The following is a 12375-nucleotide window of genomic DNA, read 5'->3' on the forward strand; positions in this document are numbered from 1 at the left end:
CCCCCACCTCTGGCCTCTTGGCCACCAGGGTCCAGCCATTCAGTCCCAGGAGGTCAGGCCGATGGCCTCCCTCAGAATTCTACCTGGTGGAAGCCCCCGGGAGGGCGGAGGTGGGGCTGGGGAGCCAGGAAGGCCCCGGGCGGGAACCAGCCCTTCTGCACGCGGACGCCTGAAGGAGGCCCCAGGGGTGCTCCAGTTTGCTGTCCCTCCACGTCTCGGGTTAGTCTGCCACCACCTCACACTTACCTGGTAGCAATTCATTCGTTCACTCACTCATTCATTCATTCATTCACTCACTCATTCATTCATTCAGTGAATGTGTATTGGTGCCTAGCAGTGCCGTAAGGAGGCAGGAATCCCTGCTTCTTTGAAGCCTGCATTCTAGAGGAGAGGCAGCCGTAAGAGCTCTGATTAAGAGGCAAACAACGAAGGGGTCTGGGGGATGAAATTTTAAATGGGGTGTCTGGGGTGGCACCAGGAGGAGGTGAGATTCAAGCAGTGACTTGAAGGAGGTCGGTGGTCAGTTGTGTCTGGCTTCTACTCACTCACCTCATGACCCATGATGGCTGCTCCTGGTCCAGCCATCACATTTGTATTCCAGCAATGGGTGGAGGAAACGGTGGAAGGGCAACTAGCACCCTCCCCAAGAGCACGACCCAGAAGTTGCACACAGCACCTTTGCTTAACCCATTATCCGGAACGTAGTCATGTGGCCACAGCTGCCCATTAGGAAGACTGGGACGTGTGCCTGCCAATGTCTGGGGCTCTGCTAAGGAGGAAGGACGAGAGGTTAGGGTCAGCGGCACCTGGAGCACAGGAGGAGAGACGGAGGGCAGTGGACGGTGACACCCCCTTTCTTGCACCCATTCACGTGGCAGCGGAGGGGATGACCAGGCCCTAGGCTCTCCCAACGGCAGGCACACCTGGCCTTGGGCACACCTTGGGCTCTTCTGGGTGCTCCGGAGCCCTCCTGGCGGGAGGGGGGCCTCCACAGATCCCAGGCTTTCCGTGATTCGCGGAGATGGCGGCTCTGCCCCTCCCCCACCCCGTTCTTCAATATTTTCTAGGCCATTTTTGCCCATTGATTTTTTCTTTTTCCCCCAACATGAATGTTTGAATCATGGTGGAAAGTTTTCCCCTTCATGTTTTGGTTGAAAAATCAATCTAAAAATAAATTTGCTGAGAACTCTCTTTATGGTGTCTGACCTTTCTACCCAGGTTCCACACATCTTTCTCGTAAACTTAAGTCATACGAATTCACATTTTTTGTTGCTACTGTAATGGATCTTGCAACTATGCTGAAATCTGTTAATAAAAACAGAAACAAGACCAACATGATTGGCCGTTGTGTATTTATTTTGTAGCCTGCTATCTCCCAGAGCTCTAAATTCTATTATTCGCTTGTTTTTCTAGTTTCCTCTGTGGTTTTGCTGGGACTCTTTTTACCTGTAAAGAACGATAGCTTTGTCGTTTTTCGTTGCTTTTACCTCTTCTGTTTTCTTCCCCCCCTTTTGTCCTTGTTTTGGAATTTTCTAGAAATTGCAGGGAAATAAATAACATGCTTGCTAGAGCTCCTTGTCTGGTCAGAACTGAAATGGCAACAGCACTGGTGGTCATCCCCGGTCATCAGAAGCCCCCCGATCTGGGAAAGGACCACTGAGCTCCGCTCAGCCCTGAGACACCACCCCTAAGACCGGAGGCGTCCTGGACAGGCTGGACTGTGGAGGCCTGGAACGAAGATGCCTTCTCTTCCCTCTGTCCAGGGCGCATCAGGTGAGGGGCCCTCCCGGCCTCTGCCCGAGGACAGCCTGCGTCCCCAGACTTCCGTCCACGACGCCCAAAGTTGCTTGGTCCAGCCAGGCTCCCTCTCTGCCCACCCAGACCCTCAGGACGTGGCTGGGAATCCGGAAGACTCAGGCCATGCCGACCTCGGCTAGTGGGCCTCAGGCGAACGGGCTCACTGCATCCCCCAGGTCCTCGGCACCACGTGGGCGGGTCCTGCCTGTCCTGTGGCGTGGTTGGGACCTGACCCGTGGAAGCCCACCTGGCTCCAGATCCCGGCTCCACGGCAGCGAGAGAGGGGAGATGGAAAATATCTGTTTCTTCTTTAAAATGTTCAGAACAGAGGAATGCAGCCTGGTCCACGTGAGTTCTCCTGTGCATGGTGAGCGGAGAGGTGAAGGCTGGAGGGCAGAGGACTGGCCATCACCCTGCCTGCCCCTCCTCCAGTGCACGACATCCTGCTGCCCTTCTCATCACCTCTTCCTGTGCACACTTTCCTGCTACCGCCTTGGTCCGGATACTCAGTTTAAGAAACCTGATCTGCATTGTGTCTTGGCAAATAAACAGAACATTGAAGACTAGAATTTTCCTCTGAAAATAGCTTTGGCCTCGTTGCTGAGGTTGGTCTTTTCTGAGCATCCTCTCAGTGTCACTGTTTTATACGTAAACTGTAATTATAATTTTATCTCATCAGCTAACAACCAGTTTATAGCCTCGAATTTTAAAAATTTGTTTTTTATGTCTGTGTGTATTCACTGATTTACTAACTGAGGTCTAACGTATAGGCAGTACGGTTCACCATTTCCCGGCGGAGTTCCCCAGGTTCTGAGGAATGGGACCAGCAGGAAAATGGAAATGGAAAATTGCAAAGCAGCATTAAAAGTGCCCATCCTGGCCATAAAAGCGTCTTAGGGAAGCACTTGTACGCACCGTCTAACTTCCAGAAGCCGGGCCTCCAGGCTGCAGTCCTGGCAAAGCACAGGCTCTTTCGGGGGACCCAAAACGCACAGCTTCAGGGTGGTTTGTGCGCAGAAGATGGTGGGCAGCAGGCACGCCTGCGTGGGACTGTGTGCGTGTGTGGAGGGGCTCTGGGCGTCCATGAGGGTCAGCGTGCCATCAGTCGTCCGAACAGGAGCCCCCTCTGCCCCTGCTGCTGGCCTGAGCCCCTGGCGGTCACTCCAGGGGCTCGGACCACACAGACCCCGCTGATGGCAGTGGCTGCCCTGGGCTGTCCCGGACCGCTGTGACCAGAGCAGAGGAACCGACAGCTCGAGTGACGGCAGGACTGTCTCTAGCAGGTGCGGACAGCCCAGGGCCCTCTGTCAGCCGCCCGAGGGAGGACTACCCCACTACACGCGTGCGCGTGCACACGCACACATGCACACGCACACGCGCACACGCGCACACGCGCACACACGGGGCGCCTCGGGGCTTCATTCCGTGGCCAGGGAGCTCCTCCAGGGCGGCTTAGGGAAGCCCACGGTCAGAGGCCTGAGCAACTACTCCAGGGGTCTGGGCTCTGCTACCTCACTCAGCAGGCCTTCTGCTGGGAGACCCTGGGGGCCTCATCACAAACCTGGAGGCTGCACCGCACCCCCAACCCCCGCTGTCAGCAGGTCCTGTGAGGACCTCAAGAAGGTGAGCGTCCCCAGGTAACATGTCCCCTATCCCACCCCAGGAGCAGGCTCCCGGGCAGAGAGAGCAGGGGTGTGGGCAGAGGAGGAAGAGACAGACACAGACACCGAGGAGGGAAACAGATGGAGACACAGAGAGGACAGAGAGAGGGAGAGAGAGACAGACGGGGAGGGGCGGGGCCTGCTGGCCCTCCTGCTGTCCCCTGAGCCGGGCGGGCCCTGCGTGACCCATGCCCTCCTAGCCTGTACAGCACAGGGCGTGCTTGGGCCTTGGGACCCCTCTGGGCCCTCGTGGGTCTGACTTTCCTTCGGAGGTGAAGAGAGGACGGGGAAGGGGGGAGATGAGGTGAGGGGTGCACAGCGCCGTCGGGGGGGATCGCCCCTCGGTGTCCGAGGCCAGCCCCCTGAGCCTCCCAGGCAGCGTGAGTCCAGGGTGTGGGAAGGCTTCGGCGTGGACCTGCACCTGACCCCACAGGCCGCCGTGAGGGCAGACGGGGCCGGGGAGGCGGCTGGGGCCCAGGCCCTGCGTCTGGGTCTGTGACTGGGCTGAGCCCTGTGGTTGCAAGGCCTGGGCCGGTACACCTGTGACGGCAGCAAGGATGCCGCGCGGCCGGGGCTCTGTGCGTGGGTCAGGAGCCCCTGCGGGGGCTGGGCTGTCGCAGGCAGCCCCCCGCAGCTCCTTACTGCAGCTCTTTACTGCAGGGGTCTGACCCTGCGGAGGCAGGCGGCTTGACCTGACGCCCGCCCCGCCCTGGCTCGGCCCGAGCCCCACACAGGTGGGTCCAACCCACCTGTGTCGTCGGGAACAAAACCCAGTCGTCAGAGGGCCTCACCTGCAAGTGACCCTTTTATTTAACAAGCCCAACCCCCTCCCTCCGTGGACACAAGCCCAAGGCTCCGTGCTCTCTCCCTCCCAGCTGAAGGCAGAGCTTCCTGGGGCTCAGAGAAGACAGACCCACCCGTGTGGGACGCGTGGTCCTCCCGTGAGGGCGGGGAGAGGACGGGGCGCCCGGCCGTCCTGCTCTGCTGCTGGGTCCCCCGAAGTGGACGTTCTCTCCACTCCTTGGCTGTCTTGCTATTGCTCCCCCCGCACCCTGGGGTCCAGGCCTGGGGGGCGGGCAGCGAGGCCTCGGGCCCTCCCACCGCCCCGTCCCCACAGCAGCCCCTCAGTCCTGCCTTCTGAGCCCAGATCTGGGAGCCGCTCCTGCTGTCCTGAAAGCTCAGGCAAGTTCACAAAGGAGTGAAGATTACATCATAACAGCCGCGCCAATAACGTGTCAAGGTCGGTTCGTCAAGTGTTATAAACTAACGGGTGGCGCTCCGAAATCCTGGTGGGGAGCTGCAGCCGTCTGTCCTTTCCAACAAATTTGTCTGTAAGCCTGAAACTGCTCTAAAAAATAAAGTCTGCAAGTTAAAAAAAATCAAGTGAATGGGGCAGGCAGCGACCGCCAGGAGAGGCTGGGGGCACAGGCGTGACGTCCAGGCCTCACGTGCCAGGCCCTCCACCGGCCCAAGGCAGGGTCTCCCCATCCAGGACGGAGGCCCCTGCCAGGCGGGTCACGCGCAGCCCCCGTGTGAGCGGGAAGGCAGGCACACGCTGGGCCCTGCTCCGGCCCGAGGCGCTCGTTCTGCAGCCCTGCGAGGGCCTGAGGGGGCGCGGCCTTCCTGGGCCTGGCGGGGCCCCCAGCCCCGGACACTGGTAAGGGACCGCGCAGTGCGGCTCCCGCAGGGGCACCCGCCTCCCTCCTCAGGCCTCAAGGGGGCGCTCCCGTTTGCTCTGGACAGGACGCCAGGAGGCGCTCCTCCAGGGCTGCCTGGAGCTGCGGGCCGAGGCGCCCAGGCACTCCAGGCAGAGCCGGCGGCCAGTCTGGGCTGGGGCCCCCACTGTCCTGCCGCCTCTGTGGCCGGAGTGGCTGATTTCCATCCCGCTCCGTCACGGGCCCCCTGGGAGTTTTTGGAGGACGGCCCCTCACGGCGGGGGGCTTCCTGCCCCAGTGGTGCTGGGTTGGCCAGGCTGGCTTGTTCCCCGGTGTCACCATGACAGGGACGTGCCCGGCCAGCCCACTGGCCCTGGAGGAGGAGAGCCGGGGGCAGGTCTGGGCGCACCTGCAGCCTGGCACCACGGCCAGGTGAGCCAGCGGACGGTGACGCGTGAGGGGAGGCGACAGGCGTAGTTCTGGGCGGCAGCTAAGGGGCTTGTGCGCTCTCAAAGCCTTGGCTTCCCGGCTTACGAGGTGGGGATAACAGTGGTGCCCCCCTCAGGGCTCGCTCGAGTGCGAGGTGACTTGGGTCCTGGGAATTAACTGCGCGGCTCAGCGAGCTTCCAGTGAACGGGGTCCCCGGTCACCTGACAGGCCGCCAGGACCAGGTGAGACGGCAGACCGCCTGGTGTGTCCTAACGCTGTAGAGTGTCGTGTGACGCTTTGGGCTCAGAGCCGGGCTTTGCGTGTCCCAAGCTGTCGAGCATGCTGTTGTGAGGAAGACCCGCTCCCCCAAGGTGGACGCGTCACGGTCACTCCCTCACGTCTCCTGGGTTTGGTTTCAGATGGAGACAGGCTTCCTTTAGGGCTCCAGGCTGCGAGGGCCAAGCCCACCCTGTCTGCAGAAGATGAAGCACAGGCCCACTGCTGCCTGTGATTCGGTGGAAGGCTGGGCACCCCGTTAGCAGCTCTGAGACTTTCCTGGAGGGGGACAGGTTCAGGGTTGGGTGTGTTATGGGCACGGCACTGCCCTCGGGAAATGGGGGCCCTGCCGGTGACAGGACACAAAGCCCCTACCTGGGGGGGCTTGGCGTCCCCAGCCCCGGGCGGGGGCATCTGCTGAGCGGCCCACCCAGCCTCAGCACTCCCTTCCCCTCAGCAGGGAGCGCAGAGGCCCACAGCGGCCACCCCCATCCCAGCCCTGGAGTCTGGGACGCTCCCCTGGGCCCTGGAGCACAGGGGCCGCTTTCTGTCCCAGCTGCCCAGCCCAGCCCTCTGTGGCTGGCCATGAGGAGCCCAAGGGAGGGGTGCAGTGAGGGGGTTAGGGGTGAGGCTGGGGTGGGGGTGTGATGGAGGGTGCTGGGTGTGTGCTGGGCTCTGACACCAACTGGAAGTGACTCACGCTAAAGACTGAGGCGTTGATGGGGGCCTCAGGAGGGGTCAGGAAAGCCGCCCCCCACGCCTCTGAAAGATGATTCCTGGCTGGAGGGTCCTCACTAGGCCAAAAAGGGGTGCCCCAGCCTTTCTGGGTAAGCAGAGGTGGACCCCTTACATGCAGGGTCACAGCAGGTGCCCCCCGGGGTCCGTATGACAACCCACGGGGGAGTTGGTTTTCTTTCGGTTTCACCCTCCCGACTTTTAGAATGTCCTCCTTAGGCTCGAAACCATCCCAGTGCCCACTGGGTGGCACCCGTCAGCCCACCACACCCCTCTTGGACGATGCAGCTGCCTGTGGCCCTTGGTTCTCCCCAGAGACACTTCTGTATTACTTCCTGCTTTGCTGCGGCACCCAGGATGGTGTGCAGTGCCTCTGACATTCAGAAACTGATGTGGAATGTGAGTGGATGGATAGTAGATGGATGGAGGGCTGAGCGGGTGCAGGGATGATGGATGCTGGGGTGAAGGGGTGGATGGATGATGGATGGGTGGATGGAGCGAGGGATGAAGGATGAAAGGACGGACGATGGACTGGGTTGGGTGGATGATGGATGGTGGATGGTGGATGACGGATGACGGATGGTGGATGATGGATGGTGGATGGTGGATGGTGGATGATGGATGGTGGATGGTGGATGGTGGATGGTGGATGGATTGTAGATGGTGGATGGATGGATAGTGGATGGTGGATGGTGGATGGTGGATGGTGGATGGATGGATGGTGGATGGTGGATGGTGGATGGTGGATGGATTGTGGATGGTGGATGGTGGATGGATTGTGGATGGTGGATGGTGGATGGTGGATGGTGGATGGTGGATGGATTGTGGATGGTGGATGATGGATGGTGGATGGTGGATGGTGGATGATGGATGACGGATGGTGGATGGTGGATGGTGGATGGTGGATGGTGGATGGATGGACGTGGTTGGTGGATGCTGGATGGTGGATAGTGGATGGTGGATGGTGGATGGTGGATGGATGGATGGTGGATGGTGGATGGTGGATGGTGGTTGGATGGATGGCAGATGGCGGATGGCGGATGGCGTATTGTGGATGGTGGATGGATGGATGGTGGATGGTGGATGGTGGATGGTGAATGATGGATGGTGGATGGTGGATGGTGGATGGTGGATGGTGGATGGTGGATGGAGGATGATGGATGGCGGATGGTGGATGGATGGATGGAGGATGGTGGATGGTGGATGGTGGATGGTGGATGGATTGTGCATGGTGGATGATGGATGATGGATGGTGGATGATGGATGATGCATGGTGGATGGATGGATGGTGGATGGTGGGTGATGGATGGTGGATGGTGGATGATGGATGGAGGATGATGGATGGTGGATGGTGGATGGTGGATGGTGGATGGATGGGTGGTGGATGGTGGATGGTGGTTGGATGGATGGTGGATGGTGGATGGTGGATGGATGGATGGTGGATGGTGGATGGTGGTTGGATGGATGGCGGATGGCGGATGGCGGATGGCGGATTGTGGATGGTGGATGGATGGATGGTGGATGGTGGATGGTGGATGGTGGATGGTGGTTGGATGGATGGCGGATGGCGGATGGCGGATGGTGGATTGTGGATGGTGGATGGATGGATGGTGGATGGTGGATGGTGGATGGTGGATGGTGGTTGGATGGATGGTGGATGGTGGATGGTGGATGGCGGATGGCGGATGGCGGATTGTGGATGGTGGATGGATGGATGGTGGATGGTGGATGGTGGATGGTGGATGGTGGATGGTGGATGATGTATGGTGGTTGGATGGATGGTGGATGGTGGATGGTGGATGGTGGATGGTGGATGGTGGATGGTGGATGACGGATGGTGGTTGGATGGATGGTGGATGGTGGATGGTGGATGGTGGATGGTGGATGGATGGGTGGTGGATGGTGGATGGTGGTTGGATGGATGGTGGATGGTGGATGGTGGATGGTGGATGGATGGATGGTGGATGGTGGATGGTGGTTGGATGGATGGCAGATGGCGGATGGCGGATGGCGGATTGTGGATGGTGGATGGATGGATGGTGGATGGTGGATGGTGGATGGTGAATGGTGGATGGTGGATGGTGGATGGTGGATGGTGGATGGTGGATGGTGGATGGTGGATGGATTGTGGATGGTGGATGGTGGATGGTGAATGGTGGATGGTGGATGGTGGATGATGGATGGTGGATGATGGATGATGCATGGTGAATGGATGGATGGTGGATGGTGGGTGATGGATGGTGGATGGTGGATGATGGATGGAGGATGATGGATGGTGGATGGTGGATGGTGGATGGTGGATGGATGGGTGGTGGATGGTGGATGGTGGATGGTGGATGGTGGATGGTGGATGGTGGATGGATGGATGGTGGATGGTGGATGGTGGATGGTGGATGGTGGATGGTGGATGGAGGATGATGGATGGCGGATGGTGGATGGATGGATGGAGGATGGTGGATGGTGGATGGTGGATGGTGGATGGATTGTGGATGGTGGATGATGGATGATGGATGGTGGATGATGGATGATGCATGGTGGATGGATGGATGGTGGATGGTGGGTGATGGATGGTGGATGGTGGTTGGATGGATGGCGGATGGCGGATGGCGGATGGCGGATTGTGGATGGTGGATGGATGGATGGTGGATGGTGGATGGTGGATGGTGGTTGGATGGATGGCGGATGGCGGATGGCGGATGGCGGATTGTGGATGGTGGATGGATGGATGGTGGATGGTGGATGGTGGATGATGGATGGTGGTTGGATGGATGGTGGATGGTGGATGGTGGATGGTGGATGGTGGATGGTGGATGATGGATGGTGGTTGGATGGATGGTGGATGGTGGATGGTGGATGGTGGATGGTGGATGGTGGATGGTGGATGGTGGTTGGATGGATGGCGGATGGCGGATGGCGGATGGCGGATTGTGGATGGTGGATGGATGGATGGTGGATGGTGGATGGTGGATGGTGGATGGTGGTTGGATGGATGGCGGATGGCGGATGGCGGATGGCGGATTGTGGATGGTGGATGGATGGATGGTGGATGGTGGATGGTGGATGGTGGTTGGATGGATGGCGGATGGCGGATGGCGGATGGCGGATTGTGGATGGTGGATGGATGGATGGTGGATGGTGGATGGTGGATGATGGATGGTGGTTGGATGGATGGTGGATGGTGGATGGTGGATGGTGGATGGTGGATGGTGGATGGTGGATGGTGAATGATGGATGGTGGATGGTGGATGGTGGATGGTGGATGGTGGATGGTGGATGGAGGATGATGGATGGCGGATGGTGGATGGATGGATGGAGGATGGTGGATGGTGGATGGTGGATGGTGGATGGATTGTGGATGGTGGATGATGGATGATGGATGGTGGATGATGGATGATGCATGGTGGATGGATGGATGGTGGATGGTGGGTGATGGATGGTGGATGGTGGATGATGGATGGAGGATGATGGATGGTGGATGGTGGATGGTGGATGGTGGATGGATGGGTGGTGGATGGTGGATGGTGGTTGGATGGATGGTGGATGGTGGATGGTGGATGGATGGATGGTGGATGGTGGATGGTGGTTGGATGGATGGCGGATGGCTGATGGCGGATGGCGGATTGTGGATGGTGGATGGATGGATGGTGGATGGCGGATGGTGGATGGTGGATGGTGGTTGGATGGATGGCGGATGGCGGATGGCGGATGGCGGATTGTGGATGGTGGATGGATGGATGGTGGATGGTGGATGGTGGATGGTGGATGGTGGTTGGATGGATGGCGGATGGCGGATGACGGATGGCGGATTGTGGATGGTGGATGGATGGATGGTGGATGGTGGATGGTGGATGATGGATGGTGGTTGGATGGATGGTGGATGGTGGATGGTGGATGGTGGATGGTGGATGGTGGATGATGGATGGTGGTTGGATGGATGGTGGATGGTGGACGGTGGATGGTGGATGGTGGATGGTGGATGGATGGATGGTGGATGGTGGATGGTGGATGGATGGATGGTGGATGGTGGATGGTGGATGGTGGATGGATGGATGGTGGATGGTGGATGGTGGATGGTGGATGGTGGATGGTGGATGGTGGATGGAGGATGATGGATGGCGGATGGTGGATGGATGGATGGAGGATGGTGGATGGTGGATGGTGGATGGTGGATGGTGGATGGATTGTGGATGGTGGATGATGGATGATGGATGGTGGATGATGGATGATGCATGGTGGATGGATGGATGGTGGATGGTGGGTGATGGATGGTGGATGGTGGATGATGGATGGAGGATGATGGATGGTGGATGGTGGATGGTGGATGGTGGATGGTGGATGGATGGGTGGTGGATGGTGGATGGTGGTTGGATGGATGGTGGATGGTGGATGGTGGATGGATGGATGGTGGATGGTGGATGGTGGTTGGATGGATGGCGGATGGCGGATGGCGGATGGCGGATTGTGGATGGTGGATGGATGGATGGTGGATGGTGGATGGTGGATGGTGGATGGTGGTTGGATGGATGGCGGATGGCGGATGGCGGATGGCGGATTGTGGATGGTGGATGGATGGATGGTGGATGGTGGATGGTGGATGGTGGATGGTGGTTGGATGGATGGCGGATGGCGGATAACGGATGGCGGATTGTGGATGGTGGATGGATGGATGGTGGATGGTGGATGGTGGATGATGGATGGTGGTTGGATGGATGGTGGATGGTGGATGGTGGATGGTGGATGGTGGATGGTGGATGGTGGATGATGGATGGTGGTTGGATGGATGGTGGATGGTGGATGGTGGATGGTGGATGGTGGATGGTGGATGGTGGATGGATGGATGGTGGATGGTGGATGGTGGATGGATGGATGGTGGATGGTGGATGGTGGATGGTGGATGGATGGATGGTGGATGGTGGATGGTGGATGGTGGATGGTGGATGGTGGATGGTGGATGGAGGATGATGGATGGCGGATGGTGGATGGATGGATGGAGGATGGTGGATGGTGGATGGTGGATGGTGGATGGTGGATGGATTGTGGATGGTGGATGATGGATGATGGATGGTGGATGATGGATGATGCATGGTGGATGGATGGATGGTGGATGGTGGGTGATGGATGGTGGATGGTGGCTGATGGATGGAGGATGATGGATGGTGGATGGTGGATGGTGGATGGTGGATGGTGGATGGTGGATGGTGGATGGTGGTTTGATGGATGGTGGATGGTGGATGATGGATGGTGGATGGATGGAGGGAAAGATGGTAGATGGATGGTGGGTGCAGGGATGATGGATGCAAGAATAAATGCCTGGAAGTCCCCCTTAGAGTGCAACTGACACTGAGTAAATGTTAATTTTCATTCTTGTTTTCTTCTGGAAAGCGTCAAAATGGCTGTTGTTTGCTGACCCTCATGGCTGTTTGGCTTAAGTTCCACATCTCCACCTTGAATCGCGTGCTGAGGGAGGGTAGTGTAACTGCCCTCGAGGAGTTTAGGTGAGAACAGAGAGGGAGAGAAGGGTGAGGAGCTGGGCGCACAGGAGGGGGACTGTGGCCCAGCTGTGCTGGGGGAGATGCCAGGGCTGGTCCAGGGGATGCTGGGCTGGCCCTGAGGCTGCTGGCGTTGTCACTGAGTGGGGCTTGATGGGAGCCCAATCCAGGGGCGGGGAGACCACAGAGCGGGGGCAGGTTGTGGCAGTGGGGGCGGCCTCTTTGCCCTCCGTCTCTATGGCCGTCCCCTCACGTCACTCTGCACTGCTGGGGAAGCCCGGCTTTGCCCAGGTACCCGCCTCTCTGGAAGGACTCCAGCAGGTGCTGGGGCTC

The sequence above is a fragment of the Grampus griseus genome, assembly GCF_964374135.1.
Source record: "Grampus griseus genome assembly, chromosome: 3".
NCBI classification, from domain to species: Eukaryota; Metazoa; Chordata; class Mammalia; order Artiodactyla; family Delphinidae; genus Grampus; species Grampus griseus.